Source organism: Erpetoichthys calabaricus, chromosome 18 (assembly GCF_900747795.2).
Source record: "Erpetoichthys calabaricus chromosome 18, fErpCal1.3, whole genome shotgun sequence".
Lineage (NCBI taxonomy): Eukaryota > Metazoa > Chordata > Cladistia > Polypteriformes > Polypteridae > Erpetoichthys > Erpetoichthys calabaricus.
This window is the reverse complement of record NC_041411.2, coordinates 81,859,337-81,886,989: the sequence shown is the minus strand read 5'-3', so window position 1 is coordinate 81,886,989 and position 27,653 is coordinate 81,859,337. Positions and strand designations below refer to the sequence as shown.

The following is a 27,653-nucleotide window of genomic DNA, read 5'->3' as shown; positions in this document are numbered from 1 at the left end:
CAGGGTGTGGGGGCTTTCTCGTTTGAGACCCCGCATAGAGTGGTATTTGTGCTGGCTAATCTAAGAGCCACACGTCAGTGTTATGACTTTCTGTGCCAGATTGATGTACGTTTAGGGGGGCATTCTTCTTATAGACCCCTGTATAAAGTGGTATTTGTGCTGGTTGGCATTTGTATGTCAGAGGACTGGGGCTTTGTGAAGTGTGGTGTAGCCTCACATGGAGAGGCAAAAATGTGGGTGCAGGGGGGACATGGAGGGGAGAGAAAGAGAGCAAGCTATTTCTAATCTATCCTTGTAATCCTTCTAATTGTAAGAGCCAACATAACAATAGGCTTCATGACAATAACTCCTGGAAAAATTGGAAATTAAGGTCAAAGTGGTCTTATGTAATAATGTACTATCTTAAGTTAAGATAAGATTATAAAATGTCAACAAAAGTTCAGAAGCAGTGTCTCCGTGACCAAACAGTGAACTTTGTCACCTGGAATGTTAAAGGTCTCAATCATGAATGAAAGAGAAAGAAAGTATTGTCTCACCTAACAGGTCTAAACTCTAAAATAGTATTTTTACAGGAGACCCACTTATTAACACTAGAATTACCAGAGCCTACGAAAAAACTCGTAAATCCGTCCCACCTTAAATCGCGTCTTAAATGCGTTTGCACCTCTCCGCCAGAGTCTTTTGTCATCTAAATGTGCTGATAAACACAAGCTACTAGCAGCCAGCTATTCCATCCCCCCACCGACTTAGAACAAACTTCTCCTAGCTCATGCCTTGCCTTGATTTGATTATCTGGGATTGAAGTGGAGTTTTAGAGTGGAAATAATATAGCGTAATTTGGAATACACGCATTTCATGTGTGTTCCATTTCTATAGTAGTCTGTGCAAACACATTTTTAAAACAGAAACGTTTTTCATATTCTAATAGTAAATGACAAAATGTAGGCATAAACTATATAACGTATGAAGCCTGAAGTCCATATATCAAAGAAACACTTTCACAAAAGGTACAAATAAGAGAACACGTGCGCTTTTATTCAAAAATATAACTGCACAAAAAAAAAAAAGCAGCGTTAGCATGCCACATTGACACTCTTACTACAACCGCTGCGGTGGCGTAATGGTATCAGCTCCTGACTGGGAATCAGAGGGTGGCGACTTCGATCCCGCACGGCTCCACTTCGAGAAGTGAACTGCTCTTATTCTTACAATTTTAGAATAACAACATAAATTGATTTCAGTCTGTAACAGCCGGTGTAACTTATGATACTGGTAAAGGTTAGCTTTTTTTTTTTTTTTATTTTAATTCACTTTTCATTCTCGCAGTCGCATTCAGAATCAATCCATACAACCCCATCTGACATAAAGACGCGCTATAGGTCTACAGTGTACCACGATGCATACTACCGCCCCCCCCCCCCCAAAAGGGTTCTGACACACAAACGCTGGCGAAGCTGCCTTCTTCGTATCTCACCGTCACTTGAAATCAGCAGTTCTTAGCACTGCACCACGCAAGCTGTCGTATCAACCACCAACTGTAACTTGCTTTCTTTATTCTTCGGTTATAGTCTTGAATAAAAGTGCACTTTTATTTATGTGAAAACAGCTGTGTCAGATGGGGTTGTATGGATTGATTCTGAATGCGACTGCGAGAATGAAAAGTGAATTAAAAAAAAAAAAAAAAAAAGCTAACCTTTACCAGTATCATAAGTTACACCGGCTGTTACAGACTGAAATCAAATTTATGTTGTTATTCTAAAATTGTAAGAATAAGAGCAGTTCACTTCTCAAAGTGGAGCCGTGCGGGATCGAAGTCACCACCCTCTGATTCCCAGTCAGGAGCTGATACCATTACGCCACCGCAGCGGTTGTAGTAAGAGTGTCAATGTGGCATGCTAACGCGGCTTTTTTTTTTTTGTGCAGTTATATTTTTGAATAAAAGCGCACGTGTTCTCTTATTTGTACCTTTTGTGAAAGTGTTTCTTTGATATATGGACTTCAGGCTTCATACGTTATATAGTTTATGCCTACATTTTGTCATTTACTATTAGAATATGAAAAACGTTTCTGTTTTAAAAATGTGTTTGCACAGACTACTATAGAAACGGAACACACATGAAATGCGTGTATTCCAAATAACGCTATATTATTTCCACTCTAAAACTCCACTTCAATCCCAGATACTGTAATCAAATCAAAGCAAGGCATGAGCTAGGAGAAGTTCGTTCTAAGTCGGTGGGGGGATGGAATAGCTGGCTGCTAGTAGCTTGTGTTTATCAGCACATTTAGATGACAAAAGACTCTGGCGGAGAGGTGCAAACGGATTTAAGACGCGATTTAAGGTGGGACGGATTTACGAGTTTTTTCGTAGGCTCTGGTAATTCTAGTGTTAAGCACGGATCAGTTTCGGCTTCACAGAGACTGGACGGGTGAAATATTCCATTCCAGCTTTACAAAGAAAACTAGAGGTGTGGGAATTCTTATACATAGAAGAGTCTCGTTTGTAGTATGTGATCTTGAAGGGCAATACGTGATCATCATGGGTAATTTATTTAATTGTAAAGTGATTTTAATAAATGTCTATGCACCCAATGTGGATGATAGGGACTTCATCCAAAACATATTTGAATTCATTCCCAATGTGAACACTCAGAAAATTATAATGGCTGGGGACTCTAATTGTGTTTTAAATCCAGACCTACTGTAGATAGGTCTCCTACCAAAGGAGCAAAGACATCTAACACTGCAAAGACAATTATACAGTTTGGCATTTATATGTTGGGCTAATCTAAGACCCTCACACTGGTATTATGACTTTCTGTGCTGGACCGGTTTTCATTTAGGGGGGTCATTCTTCTTATAGACCCCCATATAAAGTGGTATTTGTGCTGGTTGGCTTCTCTACACTGGCTAATCTAAGAGCCGCACGTCAGTGTTATGACTTTCTATGCCGGACTGATTTTTGATGTGGCGGGGGCTTTCTTCTTATAGACCCCCGTATAAAGTGGTATTTGTGCTGATTGTCATTCCTGCACCAGGCTAACCTAAGAGCCACACGTCAGGCCCTATTTTTGTGTTGGGGGTCTTTCTTTTGATTGACCCCCATATAAAGTGTTGTTTGCAGAGGTGGGCATTGATACGCTGGGCTACTCTCAGAGCCTCAGGTCGGCGTTACGACTTTGCGTGTCTTCCCTGTTATTGTAGGCGCAGGGTGAGCAGTAAGCGGCACTCAGGCGCATTCTTAATGGGTCACAAAATCCTTCGCTCAGAAATATGAATGATTTACTCCAGAAAGTGAGCTTCACTTTCTATTAACTGTTTAAACTCGAGAGCAATAATGCATGCGAAAAAATGATAAGTTTCCAGATTAAAGCCTTAATCTCACCCAGTTGGAAACAAACGCTAAAAACCAAATTAGCTGGAAAAGAGACTTCTGCGCTGACATGTGTAATTTATAACCATTGATAAAAAGCTTGGAGTGAGCGACGTGATTTTCTTTATTTGAAATTTGCTCAGCTGCTGTGAGCCGTTTTAGCAAAGGCAACAGTTCTTTCTTTTTTTTTTTTTTCCTTTATGACTTACTGGGCTGCAAGAAATGTAAATTGAATTTCTGCCCCCGTCTCTCGTGGACCTACTTAAGCATGCGTTTTGCATTGGAAATCTCGGCTATGCTAGTCACCTCCAGTCATTTATTTGTGATGGGATGAGCCCGACCTTCTCATTTGCAACTTAAATGTCAATATTGTAAATAGCTGCAGAATTCCTAAAAACCCGATCAATTTAATTTGTTCTTTGTGATCACAGCACGGGGCCATCATTTTTCATACAGAGTTACAAAGGAAACGGGGAAATAATTTTTCTGCATCTTTGACTCTTTACAAGTACCCGTCCTGTGGAGTGGAGGTCACTTTCAGTAATCCTCAACTTCGGGATAAGCGCGGTGAACGTCCAAGTTCATTCATTAATTACTGAAAGGCCAGCAGTTAAAGAGTCTTTCCTATAAATCTCCACATATTCTAGAACTTTCTCTGTGGATCAGCGGCCTCACTTGTGTCACCTTTCTGCCCACATTGCGCCCCTAATTCCCTCTTTCTGTCTCTTATGTGTGTTATTCCTTGTGTTTATTTGATTACGTCCTGTGGGTTTTGTGGGTGGTTCCCTAAGGGGTGGGGCTTGCTGCCAATCACCGCCAGGCACCGCCCTCCACCCTGTTTATTGGTGGGCCTTCCATACTCACTAAGGAATTGGAGGGTCTTTTGGGGTTTTGCTGTCCTTTGTTGCTTTTCGTGATTTCTGGATTTTTGAACCTGCGCTCCGTTTTTGACTTCGCCCTTGGAATCCGTGTTGGGACTTTGTTTGTAGCGGATTGCCTTGCCTTCTCAGGCTTTGTGCTCTTAGGAGCTTCTTGGATTTTTTAAAATAAACCTTTTATTTAAAGCAGATTTTCCTGGGCACATTAGTTTCGAGTTGGGGTTTGGACGGTAATTCTGCCCCCCCAGAGGACAACTTTGAAAGTGCTTTTGGGACTCCTTGCGTCACGACAACTTGCAGGTGATCAATAAACTCAGAGCTTAGAGACGTGAGATATTTAATATGCCATGGCAAGAAAAAGTCGCAGCATTTGTGTGTAAATGTGTCGTAAAATGTGGTCAGGTCTTCGTCGAACGAGCCAGCAGAGTCCAGTTTGAGGAACAACGCTCTGATTAGCGTGTTGTTCTCGCGCGTACTGACATCACATGCTGTGTTTGGTTTACTACTCTTGTATATCCTTTCATTTCTGTGTGTTTTTGCCGGTTCTGTTCTGTTCTGTTCCTCGTGTTTTCTGGGTGGTTCCCCAAGAGGCAGGGAACCATCGGTCTTCTCTGCTGAAGGCATTCGCCACGTCGATGTGGGCTCGTGTTGCACGATGAGGCAGAGGAATTATAAGATAAGTTCAGCATTTTTCAAGTCAAAGTTATTTCCTCACAGAAATGGTGTGAATGCATTTGCTGGGCAAAATTATATCCTGAAGTTAAGTGTATTTGTTTAATTTTTAAAAAGGTATTGGCCGCACTAATGTTTTGTAATGGAGGCAATGGGGCACGAGGCACCACCAGAAAGTGATTTCTAGATTTCTATACATATTCCTATATACAGTATGATGAGTGTGGACTGATTTGACTGTCACCCGTTTTTCATTGTAACTTTACTCCTGCTGTTAGTTTGGTTTGACATGTGTTCCTTTGCCCTCTGGGTAATTTTTGTTCTAATGTAAAAACTGTTGTTCCGTTATTATGAATCATACACATTCTCCTGGGCCTGTTAGTTTCTAGTTGGGGTTTGGATGGTAATTCCGCCCCCCAGAGGACAATTTTGAAAGTGCTTTTGGGAGTCCCGCGTCACGACAACTTGTAGGTGAGCTTAGAGACGCGAGATATTTAATACGCAGAGGCAAGAAAAAGTCGCAGCATTTGTGTGTAAATGTGTCGTAAAATGTGGTCAGCTCTTCGTCGAATGAGCCAGCAGAGTTGTTCTCACGCGTACTGACATCACATGCTGCGTTTGGTTTATTACTCTTGTATATCCTTTCATTTCTGTGTGTCTTAGATAGATAGATAGATAGATAGATAGATAGATAGATAGATAGATAGATAGATAGATAGATAGATAGATAGATAGATAGATAGATAGATAGATAGATAGATAGATAGATAGATAGATAGATAGATAGATAGATAGATACTTTATTTATCCCAAGGGGAAATTCACAGTCTTTGCCGGTTCTGTTCTGTTCCTCGTATTTTCTGGGTGGTTCCCCAAGAGGCAGGGAACCGTCGGTCTTCACTGCTGAAGGCGTTCGCCATGTCGATGTGGGCTCGTGTTGCGTGATGGTCACGGCAGACCAGATCGGGCTTCGTCGTTTCCACTTGTTCTTCCCACTTTTAACGTTTTGTTGAGTCCTGCTGCTGTTTTCATTTCCGTACAGAGCCAACGTCCCTCAGTGAAGTTCAGCAGGTTTCACTCCCTCTGCCCAAAGAAATCTCACTATGGCGCATTGCCCAACAGCGGTGCCATCCCGTCCATTTTCGTTTGACCACTGGCTTCAAGTAGGCCAGCAGCAGAACGCTGCTCATGTTTGAAGTACCCATAAGCCATCGGGAAACGTGTTGTATTGCGTCAGCTTCTGCCCGATGTGGTCATCGTGTCATTTTGGCATTGCCTTTACTTTCTGATTATTTTCCTCTTGTATGTTAAGTATGAGAAGGAATGAACAAGTCGCCTGTAAAAGCAGGTTTTTCCTTTTCTGTGTCACTGTGGTGGGTTTAGGCTTTTAAATTATTTGTGAGTAAACACTTCCTCTAAGGCCGGGGTGACAAATAAGCCTCGACACGCGCTCAGACAGATTAAAGCGTCTCCAATCACTTAATGGGGGAGAGGAAACGGGAGCCCAAAAAAAAAGTGGCAGACGGCTGAATCCGATTTACATGGCAGATGTAATAGAACGGGCGATGTTCTTTCATTTTGTATTATTAGACGAGGAAGGAAGCAAACAGCCGGCACAGCGGAGCTCCAATTGATTCTCGCATGACGCAGTAAGGAATGTTTGAATTTCATGAAGCTTACTGTTACACGCACTCTTTATCTTATTACAGTCGTGCTTGTCATTGCTGTTCATTTGATGAAGACGAGTGCACGGCAGCCTCGACTGTTTAGCTCAGCAGGATAAGGCAGCGGCTCGGAGCGTTTGGGCCTAAAAATGGCCTAAAGTCAGGCCGGACCACCACTGTCAAGAGAATCCAGAAAAAGCCTACTTAATAAAAGGTGATTGTCCGGCATCATGTATCTGGACACGGTGCTTCTCTCTTTCAGCTGCAGGTCACCGGTGTGGTGAGCAGAGTGGGTCGCTCCCTCGATTTCTTGTCCAGTTTTGGCATCCCAACGCGTTCTTAAAAAAATCCTGTCTGACCCTCTGTGAGGAAACTTCCCATGAATGGACTTCTTTCATTTTCCAGAGTTATTTACTGTCTAAAATGAGATAAAGAACACAGATGAAGATTTGGAGTACCACCTTGGTGACCCCGTATAATTTGAGTGTTTGAGAAGATTAAACACACAATGAGTTCTGGTGGTGCGTTTATGGACACAAGTCCAAACAGAACCCAAGGAGGTAACTGGTTTGCCGGTTTATGAAGGAAGAGGGTAGGAAGGGGCGGGTCCAGGAGATCGGAGATGACATCAGAGATGGTAGAGCCGTCAATCACCCGGAGATGACATCAGAGATGGTAGAGCCGTCAATCACCCGGAGATGACATCAGTGATGGTAGAGCCGTCAATCACCCGGAGATGACATCAGTGATGGTAGAGCCGTCAATCGCCCGGAGATGTCTTCAAAGATGGTAGAGCCGTCAATCACCCGGAGATGACATCAGTGATGGTAGAGCTGTCAATCACCCGGTCTGCAGACAGAGAGAGAGAGAGAGGGAGGATCAGAGAAGAGTGGCAACCCCGGGCTCGGCGGGTAGTTAGATTCACTAAAGCCCCTAAGCCGTCAGGTTGACCTGATTTTCATAGTTCAAAAATCAAAGAGCGAGTTTCCCCTTGGAGTTTCGTGAGCCTTGAAATAAATGTACACCGTGGACCACCAGGAGGTGCACCAGCCACCCAAACACCTGACACAACAGACACAGACACAAGTGTCCTAAAACAAAAGACTTTTACTCTGTGGGAAACGTTTTCTAGTTGTTTCCCATTAGCACCAATTGCTTCCAGCTGCAGGGTCTCCAGTATGGTGAGCAGAGTGGGACGCTCCCTTATTTCTTGTCCAATTTTGGCATCCCAATGCATTCTTAAAAAAAAAAAATCCTCATTTGAGGATACAGGATAACAAAAAATCCTCATAGGTCCCATATTTAAGTCATTTCTCGGGTCAGTAATTTCTGCTGATGGGGCAGTATGGCTGACATTTCAGAACAAGCGTATTGCTAGACGCCTCCTTCAGTGTATTAAAATCGACCAATCATCATCAGTTCTATTCAACGGCACACCAATCAGATACGGCATTCTGTGTTTACAAGGTACCTGCGACCCTCACAAGTGCAACGTCAAGGTGTGCAGAATCGGCCAGCATGAGTCGGCGTTTGTGTTCGTTCACCAGAGAGAAATGACATTTCTGATAAAAAGATCTTTCTGCTTCAGAGAAGAACGAGCCCACGTGCTAGGCCTAACAGGATGTTGTGGGGGAGCGCACAGGGGCTGTGACGACAAGGGGCCGTTTCATCAATACTCGCTTCCTCCACCAATGAAACAATGGTGCAATGACCCCACACGATGATAAAAGGATCTGTGAGTCAAAATGACCAAGGGTGACAACCCTCCCTCATAGCCCCCCGACATTCGATGGAACAATGGAGTATCCTTGCGCTTAAATGATCAAATGGACCACAAGTGTGGAAGAAGGTGAGACCAGCAATGATATTTGTAGCTGAGATGTTGACAGTAAAGGGCAGCAAAGGGAAGACGGACGTGGCAGAAATGAGAACGTGGAGATGGAAGTGTGGAGTTCTAAAAAGGACAGAATAAGAAATGAGACAATCAGAGGAACAACAAAAGAGGGAGAGACAACTAAAAAAGGACAGGAAAGGAAGCTCAAGTGGTGAGGACCTGTCATTAGAAGAGACAAGGAATATATGGGCAAAAGAATGATGGGAGTGGAAGTCCATGTGGAAGAGAAAGTGACTGGGTAAAGTAAAAGAAGAGCTGAAGGAAAAGGGGAGAAGGTGCAGGGCTGGGCTGCGGGGAAGAGATGGATCAGGAACATCAACCTCATGTAGAAGTGGAGAAGGAGAAGAAGAAGTTGTATTAGTAGTAAACGAACGCCCTCCCAGTTAGGAACCCTGTACCTGTAACGACACCATGTTGAGTAGAGCTTACTGTATGTAGTTGCCACACTGCGGCTTTGGATTGTAGGGCAGCATTATTTTTTCAAACCCGGCCAGTGCGTTTTTATTTTTCACTTCGCTCGCCCACCCCCTTCACACAACACCCTCCCTCGGTCGCGTTGTGAAAGGGGGGCTGAACACACGCTAAGGAGATTCGGACGGATCAGCTTGTCGCGCTGCGCGCCGATCATTTAAAAGCCCGTACAGCAGCTCTCCTTCTGGGTCACTGCCTTGTCTCGCGGGACGTCAAAGTGTCTTCCGAGAAGATCACGTATCGACCCAAGATTTTTTTATTATAATAGAGAGACATATTTGGTGAGGTGCGCCGTACAAGTGAGAGATGTTGACTTGCGCTGTTTACTCAGTTTTTACTCAGACCTTTAACAATTTCATCAGCCTTTATTTTATTAAATTGTATTTTATTTTATTGTGTTTTGATCGCCACTTGTTTTGCATCCACAAAAGCCGGCTTCTTTCCTTGGGGGATTGAGTATAATGCCGTCGAAGGTTTCAAACATAGCCATACACGCACGCTGGAGATTATTATCCGGCACAAAAGCTGCCTTATTTCCTCTGTGGTGCAAATACAATTATCACTTTCGTAAATGAGTATATAAGAAATTCTGTTTATACAGAAACAGAATAGTAATTACCCAGAATGGCCTGTCCCATTTTTCTAGTGCTTATTCAAAAGCAGGTTAGCGTGTACATTGATGAAAACCTTTTATTATGTCGGTTATTTATTTGAAGCAGGCAAGCGTGCGGCTGCATTAGAAAAGACCAGACCCCTCAGTCACTCTCATTAATTTCATTTGCTTTTTTAAACTATTGGAATAGATTTTTGAGGTATGTGTTTTTACAGAACACCAACGATTTTGATTTCACGTTGTAAAAACTATTATGTTAAGTTGTATTAAATAATGGGCGGCATAGCGCTGCTGAATCGCGCTAAGAAGACTGCAGTTTGGGACCCCCCCTGTGTGGAGTGGGCATGTGCTCCCCATGTCTGTGGGCTTACTGCGCCGGTCGACAGACATGCAGGTCAGGTGACTTGGCCCTAGCGTGTTTGTGTGTGTGTGTGTGTGTGTGTGCGTGTGTGTGTGTGTGTGCTCACCCAGCAGCCATACCATCATCATCATTATCATCATAATACATCACATGCACTTCAGAACACTGCTGACTCTGTTCAGACCCAGCCAGGACTTGGATGGGAGACCACCCAGGAGAAGCTTGGGTTGCTGCTGGAAGAGGTGTTGGTGAGGCCACCTACCCTGTGGTCTGAATGTGGATCCCAATGCCCCCCAGTGCAGTGACAGGGGACCCCGTCCCTCAGATGAGACATAAACCCGAGGTCCTGAGTCACTGTGGTCATTAAAGATCCCTGGGCATCCTTCATAAAGAGTAGGACGAATGCAGTCAAACCTTCTGACTTGCGTCCCAGCCACCTCCATCGGTAAGAGATGTCACGCATGTGTGTCAGAGGGTCACCTTCTGGGCGTATCTTGATGTCCAGGCTAAATTGCCCATCACGGCAAGCCCCCTAGTTATTATTAATGAACAGACACCCTGTGCCTTGGGCATGTTCTGTCTCCCAGGACATTGATAGTCCTGAACCAAAAAGGACCAAAACAGTGAGGCGACACAACAACAAGCCTGGTGCAGAAAGATTTTATTGAAACGACGTCAGTGTTCAAAAAGGTGCCGTGCAATCAAAAAGTCTTCTTCAGTAAATAATCAGTTGAAACAGCGAAACCAATAAACGTGTTCAATGAAGAGTTCAAAACCAGGAATAAAACCTCAGTCGGGACAACCGTCTTTGGCGCTCCACTCTTCTGTCCCCACTGCTGATCATTTTACCGGATGGCAGAAAATAACATATTAAAAAGCTCGATCCTCGTAAGCCCTCCAGGACACGTTACATATGTTCTCCAAATTCATAGTCAAGTGTAAGCGTTGTGTTTATTGGTCATGGACCGTGACAAAGAACTCCATAATAGGAAGAAAGGAATAAATGCATTCAATAAAGAGTTCAAAACCAGGGGTAAAACCACCGTCAGGATCAAGTGCCCTCAGTACGTCTCCAGTGTTCCACTCTTCCGTCCCCCCACTCACCCACAAGGGTCTACTGAGCAGGGCCGAGACTCCGACGAATGCAGTCAAACCTTCTGATTCGCGTCCCAGCCACCTCCATCGGTAAGGGATGTCATGCATGTGTGTCAGAGGGTCACCTTCTGGGCGCTCGTCAGAGTTTGATTTTGATTATTTACTGCGCCCATCGAGTGTTTGTTAATTTTCAGCCAATTTATCGTTTTGAGTAAAGAGGGTGGCCCGGTTTGGCACCCCAGCATTTCATCTTACCCTCGACTAACAACAGGGCCATATTCAAGGGTCCGACAGAGTAGGATCTCTTCAGGCAGTAACGAGATTTGAACCGTTAGCCTTGCCGATGCCAGCGCCGATCCTTAGCCTCAGATCCACCACTTACTCTGCCCATTGGCGGGACCCTGATTTGTGCAAAGAGTGGAAAAACAAAATGAGGGAAGAAAACTCCAGCTAGGAAAAGTAAATAAAACCTGTGAATTCCTCGGCTCCAGCCAATAAATCGATGACCGGTTAAGCTGTGTGGCCGCTTTCTCCGTGTGTACCATCCTAGTACAAACACAAAGTCGTGCAGGATCTCAGCAGAGATTACAAGATCATTCATGTTCGGGATCAGTCACAAGAAATGCTGACCTCCTGTGAAGGGCCTACACGGGCCTAGCATGAAATCAAGGAGAGTCCGGAATGAAGCCGACGCACAGTTTGAACGAATAAATGGCGCCGCAGCATCCACGGGGTGGAAAACAAAACCTCAGTGATGAAGCGAGGCAGGGCTAGTGTGTCTGAAACACGATGGAGGAAACGTACAGGAGCTTCAGAGAAGAGCTGAATCTTCTGATCATCAGATCCTCACGGACGCCGCTCGGCTAGCAGACGTCCATAACTGTGACTAGAAGAATTCCGAGGGGGGCTTCTGGATTTGTGATTCTGTACTCTGTCATTTGACCAATGTTACTCCTTACTAGGAAATACTCTGACCTCTTCTGGTCCTCAAGTAATGGTGGATCACCCACGACGTGTGAAAAAGTAAGTGCACCCTATAGAAACTGTTGACTTTTTCAGCATATTTGAACAGGCATACGGCGCCCCCAACGGTCTTAAAGGGGAGATACTTAAAGAGGTTTATTTTTCTCCTAGTGAACCAGTCGTCAGAGTTTTTTGTTTTCCTATCTTCCATGTCAGCTGGTCAACTAATCACGTTCTGGAATCAAGAACTCCGTCCACCTCCTAAATGTACCAAAGCTACCATGGTCTTGTTTAATTTGCTTTTGTACAGGGAGTCAGAGTTAGGAAGTGGTGGAGACAGGAAGAATAGAGGAGGAGACGGAAGAGCGATGGATTGCAGCTGGGACTGTGATTGGTTTTGGTAACAGAAGACCCCGTAAAAGCTATTTTATACAATATTTGAACCCGTGACTATGTGGCTTAGTTGCGTCTGGTTATTTGGAGTGCTGATACGCCCCCTACGGGTCACGCAGTAAATATACGTAAGCGTTCCCAATCAAGTTTTCTTTTAGAAATCCCGACTTTTGCGTGAAAAGCTGCGTACACTCCTTTCGAGCCTCTTGTTGTGCGTACACATGATTTATAAATGAGACCCGATCTGATATTTCTTATCTCTGATCTCTGTTATGTAACACCAGAGGCAGAGGAATTCACAATTTCTAAAGTTTTATCTGCCTGACCCCTTAGGCAGTCCGTTCAACTTGGTGGCATCCCAGCGCTACCTTAACACCCACCATTTAAACTTGATGTAATTGCTGTTGTCAGGAAACCGCGTCTGCAGATGTAAACCAGAGAGCCCTCCATTCCCTGTTGCAACACCCCCCCCCCCCCATTAGAGCCTTCACAAGTGGAGGTCTGGTATTCCTGAGTGCTCTCTGTATTCTGTGGCCCCCTTAGACGGGACCCTCGCCTGCTAGTCTCGTGTTGTCCGGACCTGAAGAATCAAACTGTTTTGGTGTTCTGTCATTCAAGTCAGTGTGGCCCATGTTAGGCCTCAGAGCCCACCGAAGCGCAGGGTCTCCGGGATCTGCTGGATGTGAGCCAATGCTGTTCGACTGTTGGGGGTTTTTTTTTTGGGTCCCTAAAGCTTCTGTAATTAGAAAAGCAACATTTGTGTAAATGCTTTTCTCAAGTAACAGGAGGTGGCAGTATAAATTACACATTTTATTTAGCAGTAGGCAATTAAGCCTTTAATAATTATTATTAGCTTTATAGCAGGCACTGTCTTTATTTTTATCTTAATGTTGTTAAATTGAAGCTGAACATCTGTGATTTGCATTGAGAGTTTACAAACGCTCCTGCCTGGCAGATGTGGGGCTCCTCAATGAGAAGCGGACCACCAGTAATTTTCTTGTCCTCCCATCTCTTATTCTTTTGCATTTTAAAAATTTGATGGTTTTCAAACTTCATGACTTTTTTTTTGTACATAAGCAAACACATATGTGGCGTGTGTGTGTGTGGGGGGGGTTCACAGTTTGCTGGGAGGCTCAGCACATTCGCCGTTTTCACAAAATCTGCAGACCCCTTCACCGTTTCCACATTTTGTGATGCTGCAGCCTTTATTATTATTATTTTTTTTTTTACCTTCATTAAGCAGCACTCAATACCCTGAATGTCCAAGTTGAAAAATAAATTATTTTAGACATTTTTGAAAATTTATTAAAAATAAAAAACTGAAAAATCACCCTGACCCCGAGCCAGCCAATCCATTAGGCGACTTAGGTGACCACCAGGGGCGCCGTTTGTGAAAGTTCAAGGGTCGTGCTGTTTGGGTAGTGAGGGGCACCGTCTATGTAACTCAAGCAGCGTGCACTCCGTGCCTTTCTGTTATGTCCACACTATGGACAGCAAGGGGCGCTGTTTCTGAATATTAAGGGGTGTGCTCTTTGGGTAGTGATGGGCACCATTTTGGTAACTCAAGCAGCATGCGCTCTGTGCCTTTCTGTTATTTGCACACTATGGCCAGCGAGGGGCGCTGTTTCTGAATATTAAGGGGTGCGCTCTTCGGGTAGTGATGGGCACTGTCTATGTATTCAAGTGGTGTGCTCTCAGTGCCTTTCCATTATTTGAATGCTATGGCCAGCACGGGACACCATTTTGGTAAGTCAAGTAGTGTGCTCTCTGTGCCTTTCTGTTACATCTGTGCTCTGGACTGTGAGGGGCGGCGTTTCTAGATATTAAGGGGTGCGCTCTTTGGGTAGTGAGGGGCACCATTTTGGTAAGTCAAGTAGTTTGTGCTTTGTTCCTTTGTGTTATTTGCACATTATAGACAGCAAGGGGCGCTGTTTTCTGAAAGTCTTCGGGATTTGGGGGGCACCGTCTATGTAACTTGAGCAGTGTGCGTATTCGGTGCCTTTCAGTTATTTGCACACTAAAGACAGCGAGGGGCAGCGTTTCTGAAGATTAAGGGGTCTATTCTTCGGGAATTGGGGGGGGGGGGGGGCACCGTCTATGTAACTCGTGTAGTGCACACTCCTTGCCTGCCTTTGTTATATCCACACTATGGCCAGTGAGGGGCGCCCTTTCTGAAAGTCTTTGGGAATTGGGGGGCACCATCTAAGTAACTTGAGTTGTGCGCACTCGGTGCCTTTCTGTTATTTGCACACTATGGCCAGCGAGGGGCGCTGTTTTGGTAAGTTGGGCACTGTGCAGTGTGTGCCTTTTTGTTATGTCTGCACTGTGGCCAGCGAGGGGTGCCATTTGCTCCAGAACTTTCTGCCTCCCCTCCTTTCCATCCATATAATGGACACCTAGGGGGCACTCTTTTGGTAACTAATAGACCCCCCAAGGGCTACAGATGGGGGGCTTCTTGACCTTGCAGATGCATGTGGAGTTATTCCAGGAAATGGCTTCCGGACAGCAGCTGAACGCCGTCCCTCTTGTATCAACGGCGCGGATTTCACAGAAGCAAAGCATAAGCTCTTGGTTTTATGCACCTGTTAACAGCGAGTGTGGATGAAGCACCAGAACTCGGCCATTCGGGGGGACATCCACATATGCTGGGCCATATAGTGTGTAACACAGCAGTGAGACCCCATCTGGAGTGCCGTGTGCAGTTCTGGTCTCCATGCTACCTAAAAGGACAGAGCTGTGCAGAGGAGAACGTCCAGGTGCATCATGGGACTTAAGGACATGTCCTACTGTGGGAGGCTTGGGGAGTTAGAGCTGTTTAGTCTGAGTGGAGGAGACAGTGTGGGGTCCTCATCCAGGTCTTCAGACTCCTTCAGAGGCCTTGAGGAAGGAGATCCAGCAGAATCATTTAAACTAAATGGTGAGTCGCACACTGAGGTGGAGATTAAGGGGGAAGCACATTTAGGACTGAAGCTTGGAAGCCCACCTTCTGTGGGAATCAGGAACAAACCGCCAAGTCTTGGAGCTGAAGAAGAAACCTGGACCACCTTCAAGATGAATCTGCAGCTTAGCAGTCAGCTTACCAGAGGTGCTTGATGGGCTGAGTGGTCTCCTCTCGTTTCTCAGACGTCTTATGTTCTTCTTCATGACCTGAGGGTCCATGCGACTGCCTTCAAACTGTGTGTCTAGTCGAATGTCTCGGATTGCGTGGGGACACAGTGATGGTGTAAGGATATAAGATGTAGCCCCTTTGATGGAGCAGAGACGATATTAACTGAAGGGGGCGCCATTGAGTCTCTACTATGTCCTTTAAAGCAGGATGTGGAGCCCCCTTCTAGTTTACACATTCCTTGGGAGATAAAACCCACCGGGGGCTCATGGGGGTCAAGTGTCATCCATCACACACTCAAAAACCGTGAAGAGTAAACCCAGGGGCTCCTCTTTGGGCTGAAGCCGAATGTATTCTGCTGCTGAGTGCTACGATGTTAAACCCAAAAAAGTGAGCGGCAAAGCAGGTACGGGGGTCTCTGTGTGTGTGTGTGTGTGTGTGAAGTGGAGAGACACCACGATCACAAAATGAGCCAAGGGCCTTCAATAAATTCAAAGCAGAGGCAAAAATCATCTTTTCATCATTTCCCAGCGTTACTCCGATATTAAATTTATGCAAATCCTCGGAGAGCGCACTGCTTTGCAACATTAATCAGCCTGTGGTGTTAACAGCTTTTGAACAGCACCAAGTTATAGGGGCTTACATGAAGCGGCCACCGCCAAACGCAAACGCTTCACATCTGCCTTTGAAACGCCAGGAGTGCTGAGACCGGAAGTCGGCGCCGGATCTCCTAACGTTAAGCTTCAGACCCCCTCACCTTCTGCACGCCACAGGATTTATCTGAAATGCAGAAGGGGGCCACTTCCACCCCTCGGCCTGTCACGGCGTTGGCTCCAGTTTTATGTTTACAGTGGAGTCACCAGGTCCTCACTTCACAGACACTTTATTGAGTTGGAGATTTAACTTTAAAAATGGATAACTGTGCGTGTGCGGGTATGTGTGTGTGTGTGTGTGTGTGTGTGTGTGTGTGTGCGTGTGTGTGTGTGTGTGTGTGTGTGTGTGTGCGTGTGTGTGTGTGTGTGTGCGTGTGCATGTGTGTGTCTGTGTGTGTGTATGTGTGCGTGTGTGCGTGTGTGTGCGGGTATGTGTGTGTGTGCATATGTGTGTGTGTGCATGTGCGTATGTGTGTGTGTGTGTCTGTGTGTGTGTATGTGTGCGCGTGTGTGTGTGTGTGCATATGTATGTGTGTGTGTGTGTGCATGTGTGTGTGTGTGTCTGTGTGTATATGTGTGTGCGTGTGTGTGTGTGCATGTGTGTGTGTGCGTGTGTGGAAGTGTATGCGTGCGTGTGCGGGTATGTGTGTGTGTGTGCATATGTATGTGTGTGTGTGTATGTGTGCGTGTGTGTGTGTCTATGTGTGTATATGTGTGCGCGTGTGTACGTGTGTGTGTGTGGGGTGCCAGTTGTGTGTGTATATTATTATTATTATTGTTGTTATTACACCAGCAGGGGGCGCCAGGTTGTTCCCTCACAATGTTTCAATGGCATTGCGACATCTCGGTGACGGTGCGGCTCCTAAAACACGCACAGTAGCAACTCGCACTCCCACCCCTACTGATTTCCGCATTCGGATACGACTCTGCCGTCAATGGATGAGTAAAATAATAAGGCGTTTAGAGGCGCGGGTTAATGTGAAAAGCCAGCAAACAACGAAGCGTGGAATGTGTCTGAACCCCGTAATAGTAACGGGAGGGCAGGAGAGAAGGGCGCGGGCGGCGCTTGATTGAAAATGATTACGGGCGCCGCTCTGAAGGCCTAATGCCGCTCTGTTATTATCGTCAAATGAAGTTTCACCAAATAAACCCTTTGATTTGTCACGTAATGGAGCAGCTCCTCTGCTGCTTTGTTTTCACTGCCTGCTTATCTTTTTTTTGATCTGTTTATTAATTAATTGTTCTGATTTATTATTTATTTATTTATTTTTTTTATTTCTTCACAGCCGTATTCAGCTGGGAGCACTCTGTAAAGGTAAGTGTATTTATTGCATCACTTTGACGATAAAATTGGTCTACAGCATTGATTTTTCTTTTCCCGGGATGTAAGCATAGGGATTAAAGATAGAGCTGACAGAACAATTTGTGTTGCTACCTGCGTGTCCCGTCACACAGAATGCTGAGCAGCAGATTGAGGCAAATGAGAAGAGCAATACTGCTGAGGGACACTGAAAGCGCGCCGTGCGATTATCGACTATTGCTTTGTTTGCCGCCGCTCATTTGGCAACGGAGAATTTGAGGCGGTATGGTTGGAGGTAAAGAGTTGATATCCCCCCCCCATGAGGCCACTGAGGGCTGGGAATTGGACATCTGGAATGGTGTGGAGGTGGTGGACGGTGAAAGGCCGCTCCCGTTCTTTAACGTCCGGAGATTTTGCTGCCTATGCAGGGCTGTGCGGGTCTCGTGATTTGGTTTCCTCAAAGGCCCACCGGCGTGTTTGTTGTCCGTCGTTAGGTTCTGCTCCCTGCGTTGCTAGGGGTGGGGCCTCTGAGGTCGGGTCTCACACGCAATGGACGTGACGGGACACGGGGGTCTTTAAGATTGTTGTTGAGGCTGAGGATTCGTTCCCTTTTATTATTTGCTTGTATTCTGTAAGTTTTGTATTTGCATCCTCTTGGACGCCATTTTAAGTCCTCAATCGCCGCCATTTTGTAATCACTTTGTTAGTTCCACTCCCCCCCTCCCCCGGGTCTTTAAGGGTGTGGCCACTGAGGTGAGTAATCGACACGACCAGATAAACTCTCACTGGATTGGTTCGCAGTCAAGTGTGAAGCGGCTGGGATGGAAACCAGCACCTCCAAATCCGAGACCATGGTCCTCAGCCGGAAAAAGGTGGAGTGCCCTCTCAGGGTTGGAGGCGAGATCCTGCCCCAAGTGGAGGAGTTCAAGTATCTCGGGGTCTTGTTCACGAGTGAGGGAAGAATGGAGAGTGAGATGGACAAGCGGATCGGTGCGGCGTCCTCAGTGATGTGGGCTCTGCATCGGTCTGTCGTGGTGAAAAAGGAGCTGAGCCGAAAGGCAAAACTCTCAATTTACCGGTCGATCTACGCTCCTACCCTCACCTATGGTCATGAGCTGAAAAAACGAGATCGCGAATACAAGCGGCTGTAATGAGTTTCCTCCGCAGGGTGTCTGGGCTCTCCCTTAAAGACAGGGTGAGAAGCTCAGAGTAGAGCTGCTGCTCCGCATCGAGAGGAGTCAGATGAGGTGGCTCGGGCATCTGATCAGGATACCTCCTGGATGCCTCCCTGGTGAGGTGTTCTGGGCACATCCAACCGGGAGGAGGCCCCGGGGAAGACCCAGGACACGCTGGAGGGTCTATGTCTCTCGGCTGGCCTGGGAACGCCTCGGGATTCTCCCAGAAGAGCCAGAAGAAGTGGCCGGGGAGAGGGAAGTCTGGGCATCTCTGCTTAAGCTGCTGCCCCCGCGACCCGACCTCGGATGAGCAGAAGAGGATGGATGGACACCAGGCCCAGGCACTGGCTTTAAACTTAAGTAAGGTTATGTAGATTATAGGTGGGCATGGGTGGGCAGAAAGCAGTGCAGGTTAGAGACAGCTGAGACCCCCCCAGACTGCCTGTAGGTAATCAATACACCATACATTACATAGAAACAGTTAATATGGACAGGGACATACGAGTTAGTGACGTCTCCCCCTGCCCCATCATTACACTGGCCTCCCAATGTGATGGTGGGGGTCTTCGGTCTATCCCTGCTGGGATGCCAGTGTACCCACTTCTGGGATGGCATCTGCCAATCTTGTGGCTGAGACAGGATATACACCTGTCATTCTTGGTGGACATTCAGTCTGGTGGTCCCGCGGCCTGGTAAGGTATCCATCCTGACTGAGACCTCCATCACAACTGTGACTACAAAAGAAAAAAAGAGGCACATAGTGAAAGAGAAGTTTAAAAGCATAAATTACGGTAGGCTAGCAGACCAGCTTAATGCACTGCATGGTTACAGAGGGGTCCGCGCTCGCTGCGAGTAGCAGGGGCTCTTCAGATTGGAAGGGACGGCAATTAAAAACAAGCAGAGAACAGGTGGCTCTTCAGTGTGCGTCTGAATGGCGAGGCGGGCAGAGGCGTAGGAAGAGGAGAAGCGCAAACAGCGCCATGGCGCGAGCAAACGCTTCAGTGTTTCAGTCGGCCCATCTGCATTCCCAGGGGAGACGCATTACATTACCAGTTAGCCGGGCGTCGAGGAAGAAAGACTCATTTTAAATACTCCACAGAAAACCAGCAAGCTCAGGTCCGAAAAAACACGTGGACCTCCGAATGCAAATTAAACAACGCCAATCGTCGACAAGCCGAAAATAAAGACTGTCATTTATAAAGAATAAAGAATGAAGGTCTTCTGCCAGTCATCACTACTTCTACTTTTACCGGAGTTAACATTTAAGGAAGATTGGAAAGGGGAAATAAATAAATAAAACCACAGATTGGAAAAAGAGGACCAGTGCTTGCATCGCAGGGCATTATAAGGAAAGCTGGAGTGCCAACTTGTCAGGAGCATTACAGGGGGGCAAAATGACAGAATGCAACCTAAATAACAATCGAGCAATAATAACAACATTATAATCGTTAACCTGGAGACACGAACGCAGCAACGGGAAATGAAACAACAGCACCATTTATTTCTGTCACACGTCCTCCGGAGTCAAGTGCCGCGTCCCTCTCCCCTTCTTTATTTATCCAGTGCCCCAGGAGTCTCCGCCTGCCTTCTTGAACCTTCCCATGCTTGTAAGGTGACAGGTGAATGTTCCGGAAGGGGGTCAGGGAATGCCGAGCACAGCGTGCCTGGGTGACGTTTTGCTGTCAACCGTCTGACCCTCCTTGTGGAGTCAATTGTTTTTAGGTATTGTATTTCAAATTAATGTAGACCACTTTGCAGAGGTGGTGCTGTCACTTTGCCACTGAGGAGTCGTTTTCTGTTGATCGATGTCAAAAAAGTCAAATTAGGTCCATGGATATTGCATGTTGCATGGTAATAAAATGGGAAATCATTTTATAGACTCTGTATGTTATACAATACAATACAATACCATTTATTTTTGTAGAGCCCACAATCACACAAGGAGTGCTGCAGTGGGCTTTAACAAGCCCTGACTCTTGACAGCCCCCCAGCCTTGACTCTCTAAGAAGACAAGGAAAAACTCCCCAGGGGATAAAAAAATGGAAGTTCAAAGAGAGAATCCTTTCCAGGTAGGGTGGGCGTGCAGTGGGTATCAAAAAAAAACAACACAGTAATACACAGAGCAGAACACAAGTAATCCTCAATGCAATAGAAATATTACAAGTACGGAGCAGAACTCAACGGGAGATGACATCCCATAATAGGATTTGGGTTTGAGTCCTGGAGACCTCGGCCATCAAGCTGCCTCCCTCTGTTGGCTATTCGGCATCTGAGCCAGCCGACCCCTCTACCCGACGATTCCTGAGATGACTTTACCTTAGGCAGGCAGAACAATTTGGCAGGTGGGCAGTGTGCACCAAGTGCCACATTTGAGTACCATGAAGAGAAACAGAATAGGTGAGGGTTAGTAATAAAATTCTAACTGTCATATTACTGATATTTTAGTGCTAATGACTAAGAACAGAGATGTGGTCTGCACAATTAATCAGCAGCTCTAGTCAGGGTGTGCTGAACTGAAGTGGTGAGTCATCAGCCGGGATTTGAAAGCTGAGACTGAAGGGGCATCGGTGGGCACCAAGTGCCACATTTGAGTACCAAGAAGAGAAACAGAATAGGTGAGGGTTAGTAATAAAATTCTAACGATCATATTAATTATGTTTTAGTGCTAATGACTAACAACAGAGATACAGTCTGTACAGTTAATCAGCAGCTCTAGTCAGGGTGTGCTAAACTGAAGTGGTGAGTCTTCAAGCGGGATTTGATATCTGGGACCAAAGGGGCATCTCTTATAGTAGCAGGCAGACCACTCCACAATTTAGGGGGTCCTGTAACTAAAAGCTCGACCTCCAACTGTTTTTCTATTAATCATTGGAATCCTAAGCAGACCGGCATCTCTAGGTCTTAATATACGTTCTGGTTTGTAAGTCATGATAAGTTCAGACAAGTAATCCGGACCTCGGCCATCAAGCTGCTTCCTCCTATTGGCCATTCGGCACCTGAGCCAGCCAATCCGATGAAAGGACCCCTCTACCCGACGATTCCTGAGATGACTTTACTTTAGGCAGGTGGGGAGTGGGCACCAAGTGCCACTTTTGAGTACCAAGAAGAGAAACAGAATAGGTGAGGGTTAGTAATAAAATTCTAACGATCATATTAATTATGTTTTAGTGCTAATGACTAACAACAGAGATGTGGTCTGCACAGTTAATCAGCAGCTCTAGTCAGGGTGTGCTAAACTGAAGTGGTGAGTCTTCAAGCGGGATTTGATATCTGGGACCAAAGGGGCATCTCTTATAGTAGCAGGCAGACCACTCCACAATTTAGGGGGTCCTGTAAATAAAAGCTCAACCTCCCACTGTTCTTTTATTAATCCTAAGCAGACCGGCATCTCGAGATCTTAATATACGTTCTGATTTGTAAGTCATGATAAGTTCAGACAAGTAATCCGGACCTCAGCCATCAAGCTGCCTCTTCCTATTGGCCATTCGGTATCGGAGCCAGCCAATCCAATGAAAGGACCCCTCTACCTGACGATTCCTGAGATGACTTTACCTTAAGCAGGCAGAACAACTTGGCAGGTGGGCAGTGGGCACCAAGTGCCACATTTGAATAGCGAGAAGAGAAACAGAACAGGGGAGGGTTAGTGGCAATACAGACGGTGTGAGCGTCACGGTGCTCTGTACACGTGACAGTAAGGACCCCATAAACCTGTGATGTGTGATCGTGTGTGTGTGTGTGTGTGACAGATGCCTGTGAAATGGGGACGCCAGCCTTCATGACATGCCAGTACCAGTACGTGTGCATAGTGCCATGCATTCTTTAAATATCGTATCCTCCTGATTTGAGGTCTCAGTTCTCAGCTCTTGGAACGAAGTTCCTGCTTCCCTTCCGCCAGAGTCCGCCTCGGGGGGTCTTGCTCGGAAATGTATTGTGAAGACAGCAAAAAAAAAAAAAAAAAATGCCAAGGTGATGACAGGCGGCACTTTTTCTTTTTTAAATTCTCATAACGTACTTCTTGACAAATCTAGTCACATAGCTCAAGGGAGTATTAATCATTTTTGATTCTTCACGCTAGTGTAATTAGGCAGTCTCTGGATATTTTTTTTTGGGGGGGGGGGGGCAGTGAAGCTTTAAGCCATGTTTGAAAAATGATTTAAAATTGGAGTGTCTCTCAAGATGATATTTAAACTCTGAATAACCGGGGCTTCCATTTAATCACTTTAGCAGGTCTCCTCTTGGACAAAGAGGCCATTGAAAACTTAACCTCAAAGATTTAATTGCAGAGACGCCGTCAAGTAAATCTGTTTAACCATCGGCACAAAACTGTTTTTCGGAAATGACTGGAATTCACGAAAATTAATTTTCAGCCTGGCCTTAAATGGAACCGGAGATTAGTCGAGCAAATCAACTTTTGATTTTCTTTTCCGCTTACAAGACGGTGCATTCTGCCTCATTTCAAACTTTGCACCTGAGTTCTTCTCTTCGTGACACGCGGTCACGTTTTTAGAGCTGGAAGGCAGCTGACCGTGCTTGGTGTGGGGGGGGGGGGGGTGAGGGGTGGGGATGGAGTGCTGGACAGGGGCGAGAGACTGAAACGCACTTGGGGTTCGTGCTTCAGATTGGCACAGTGTACTTGATCTCCAAGAAAAGCGTTACGACGAAAAGCATCAGAGATTTGGGAGAGTTGTGCGAAGGTGGGACCACTGAAGGTGGGGTGATGGCAGATGATATGAGAAAATTATGTTTCTTTCATTGGGGTGTCCATGATAATTTGGAATGGCAAGTTTCAGGCTCATTTAGCTCACTTCGGTAATGCTGGCAGTGACCAGTAGGGGGCGTTTCTGCACCCCAAATCCCAGGCACAACCTCACAGACACAAGTCCTGAATACAAATAAAAGGTTGAGCATGTCAAAGGTGCTATATAAATAAAATGAATTATTATTATTATTGCACTCAATAAACAATTCTTGTTTCCTTCTCTTTCTACTTCTCCACTCCTCCCAGGTGGGTGTTTTCTGTCCTCCACACCCGACTCCAGCTCACCTGGATAATGTCAAGCGGCTTCTTTTACGTTGGACCCGGGCGTACTTCTGGTGCCAGGGCACATCCCATTAAGGAGGCTCTTCTGCAAAGTAGGGATCACATATGCCTGGTGGCACCCACAGAACCCGCCAGGGCTGCCCTAGGGGGACTCCAGTTCCCAGCATGCCTTGCGGGTTGTCCGTATAGGTAGTGTCATCCAGGATGGCTGCCACCATGTTGGGGAAAGTAAGTAGCCCTGCCAGGTTGGTTGTCTATACCCTACCCTTGTACCCTGCTGGCCTCCCGGTCCTGATAAGGGTCTTCAGTCCATCCCTGCCAGGAAACCAACATGCCCACCTAGCAATTGGCATGCTTGATTACTTCTCTGGCAAGGTCAGGGGAGCATATTGCTCTTCTTTGTGCCCACTCAGTGCTAGATAAGGGATCAGAGCCCACCCTGACAAGGACGCCCTCACACAGGTGATAGTCGTAAAGCAGGCTGGTGTTGCTGTATTTTATCTGGGAACTCGTTTTTTTCTTCTTCTAGACCTCTGATTCTGATTCTGACATCAGTTTGGCGACCAGAGTCTTATTTTTGGTGTTTTCTATTTCTTTGGACCACTTTTGCCCCCATCGTTGTTATTTACATTGCATCCCGTTATTAGGGGCTGTGGCCTTCGGTAACTTAATGTTTCAACCAGAGCCCCAAACCCAGCAGGGGTTCAATATTTTCCTTTCGTGTCTGTTGTGTTTGTATTTATTGTTCATTTAGCTCTTCTGTTAGGTCCCTTGTGTTTTGTGGGTGGTCCCCCTGAGAGGGGGGCTTCCCTCAGCTCTGTACAGATTAGAGTATACAGGCTGAAGAAAACCCACTGCTAGGTGAGGCGAGTAACCACAATGGTCTCGTTCCAGTGGCGCCCGTCCAGGGGTGGGGGACATCAGGCAGCAAGTGAAGGTGATGTGTTTGACTGCGGAAATAATGGGCAAGCGTACGGATCTGAGCGACCCTGACGAGGGCCACATTGGGATGGCTAGGAGATGGGGTCAGAGGTCAGGTCAGGTTGGGGAGCCTACACTGGTACAGCACAAGGCCGCACCCACCACATGATGAAACAGCTCAGGATCCTGGTTGGCAAACCCCCAGGGAGACACGGGGTCCAGTCCCACCCACCAGAAATAACCCTCTATCTGCTGCAACCAAGTGTTCTGTGGATGTCTTCTTGGCCTGGTCCAGCCACTTGGGCCTTCAACAATGAGCCGGACCACCCTCGGATAATCGCGTCACATGGCTTTAGTGCCGTTACTGATGCTCCCTCACTATGCAGGTCACGTGCCTCATTCGGGACCACGTGAGCAACACAGCGGGACCCAAGGATTCTCCAAAGAGACACACATGAAGGAGTCCAGTCTTCATGACAGGTCACTGGACGGCGTCCATGTTTCGCAAACAGGAAGCACCAGGACTCTAAAGACTTGGACCTTTGTCCTTTTGCAGATATCAGGAGCGCCACACACCCCTTTCCAGAGACCTCATGACCCCCCCATGCTCTCCCAATCCGTCTACTGATTTCAAAGGAAGAGTCATCAGAGTGACATGAATGTCACTGCTGAGGTCAGTAAACCCCTCGACACGGTCAGCACTCTCTCCGCAGAGAGACATGCTGCTGATGGTCGTGCCCAAGAGGTCATTAAAGGCCTGGCATCTCCAAAAATGGCATTTCTTGGGCAGCGGTTTTGGCATCCTGCCAAAAGTGGTCCAATGAAGGACAGACAATGAACCAGCAACAGGGTCCGGAGCGCCCAAGTCTCAGTGCTGCACGTGTAACTCAAAGTGCTGAAGATTGTAATGCTGACCATGAAAGAGGGGTGTCAGAACACACAGAGCACCCCTCATAGCCGCCGAGGGGTCCGAGTGCCCAGGCTGACCCCCGTCCACCACTACAGTGTGCAGGGGAGTGTCAGAACTGGACCGTGGAGCAGTGGGAGAAGGTGGGCTGGCCTGAAGAGTCCCGCTTCCTTTCAGATCGTGTGGAGGGCTGCGTTTCTTAAAATCACGCCATCACATTGTCATTGTGGGTCATGTAGTGGAGACGGATGGGCAAAAAAAAAGTCCAACGTATCCAATTTCAAATTAAATCTTCCACTCGGTAAAGTGTGCAGAACGTGAAGGGGGTCTCCATCCATTGTGCACCCACCATGCGTTTCTGTGTTTATATATAAAATCTACGGTATGTCAGGCTGACTGAAAGAAAAAGAGCGGCGTCCTTCGAGGAAAGTGACAGCGACACTTGGAAAGAAAACCAGAAGATGCAGCGCCCCACAGCTTTGGAAGCACAGCCCCCCGCTTTGTCTTTTGCATTACTGCCATTATAATTCATTACAGATTAAGGTCCTGACAGTTTAATGCTTTCCCTGATTTTCTTTTTTTTCTTTTTTAAACTTGTAAGTCATGGCTTTTGAGTCGTGCCACGTTAGGCAGTAATTGACAAGATGGATGCTATATTTAGGCGGGCAAGTCAAATTGCTTTTTGGCCTTATCTGGAAAATTACAAAGTAACATGAATTTCGAGAATATAATTTTATGCATGTGTGGATAGACCGAGGTTGTTAATTTCCTACCTTTTAGAGAATTGTCACATAACTAATTGCACAACGGTGTGTGAATAGATCTCTCTCTCTGATGGGGACAGAAGATTGCCATTTAAGCACGTGTGTGACGTTTGAGTTCAGCTCCCTATCTGCTTTTGTACGAGAAAGTGACAAGTTGTTAGTTTTACTGTGGAACTCTGGGAGATGGGATCGCCCCACGGTGTTTAAAAAGGCAAACCCTACGCCAGTGTGTGTGGGATGTGAAATCCAAATCCATTCCATGGGCGAGTGATGGACTTGAAAGAATCCAAATGTGACTTGGGGTGCCACTCTATTTAATGTCAAAAACAAAAAACAGCCAACCGATGGCACATAAAACAAAAAACTGGCAATCGCTGCCAAATTCACCAAAGGTAATGGGCTGAGTAGAGCGGGTCGTGATTTGGGAGAACTTCTGTCTCAAATATGACGCCATCCTTTGTTTCAACTGGAAGGGGCAGAGCATCTCAGGGTCAGGTGACCTCACTGGGCATCTTCTCGGAGTGTAAAAGTGGCGATACTCTTAGCGACAGTGCCCCCCTCTCGGTCCAGGGTGGCATGGACAATCCTCTGATGCACATGTAGATGTATTTTTGAGGTAATTTACACAACAGACACATCATTTAACTTGGCAGCTCTGATCCCCAATGTTATGATTTTGTTGCGATTTTATTTGTTTCTGTGCTTTGTAAATTTTCTGCTACATTTCTTTTAGAATTAACTTATGTTTTTAAGCTTCACGGGTATAGTCAATTCATTTATTTTTGTATTTAAAGTATTCCTTACTCTGTTCCTCCCCTGACTTATGTTAGCTTCTTCTTGTTTTCATTACCAATAATAACGATTAGTTTGTCACGAGGGGCACAGGTCAGTTTACTCAGGTGTGTCTGACTTTGTGTTGCCTTTACTTGACGCTCAGCAGATGGCGCTGCGGTTTTTCTTCTGTGTTCTATGAGTGGTGTCAGCAACACTCTTCACACTCAGCAGATGTCGCTGCTGTTCTTTTCCTTTCTGCTATGTTACCCCCTTGAACTGTTTGCCATAAGTAAGACACACAACTGATAATTTTGTGGAGAGTGTCCTACCCAAATTTTTTGCTTTACCAGTGTATACCATGTCATCAGCTTTCGAGTAAGAGCAAGATCAAGGTTCTAGCCCCAGTGGTTTGCGAGAAATTGCATGGCAGACAGACACAGCCCTTAACATTTTACATATATATATATATATATATTGTGAGATATGGCCAGCCATTCATCCCGGCCAATACCCCCAGGCCGCTAGATGGAGTCCTCCTTGTAACATGGAGATACCCCGAATTCCAGCAGGGCATTATGGACTATGGAGTTTTAATACACAGCCCTGCTGGATAACGTCGGGGCCGCCAGAAGTCG

At 46.2% G+C, this 27,653-nt stretch overlaps 1 long non-coding RNA gene across 1 annotated transcript in view; it reads left to right on the top strand.

The window, feature by feature from the left end:
• LOC127526215 (uncharacterized) overlaps nt 1-17,461 on the top strand; it is a 106,693-nt gene extending 89,232 nt beyond the window's left edge. Inside the window, exon 3 of the long non-coding RNA XR_007933853.1 lies at nt 17,423-17,461. This is a non-coding gene — a long non-coding RNA (uncharacterized LOC127526215). The remainder of the gene's footprint in view (nt 1-17,422) is intronic.
• The last annotated feature ends 10,192 nt before the right edge of the window (nt 17,462-27,653 follow it).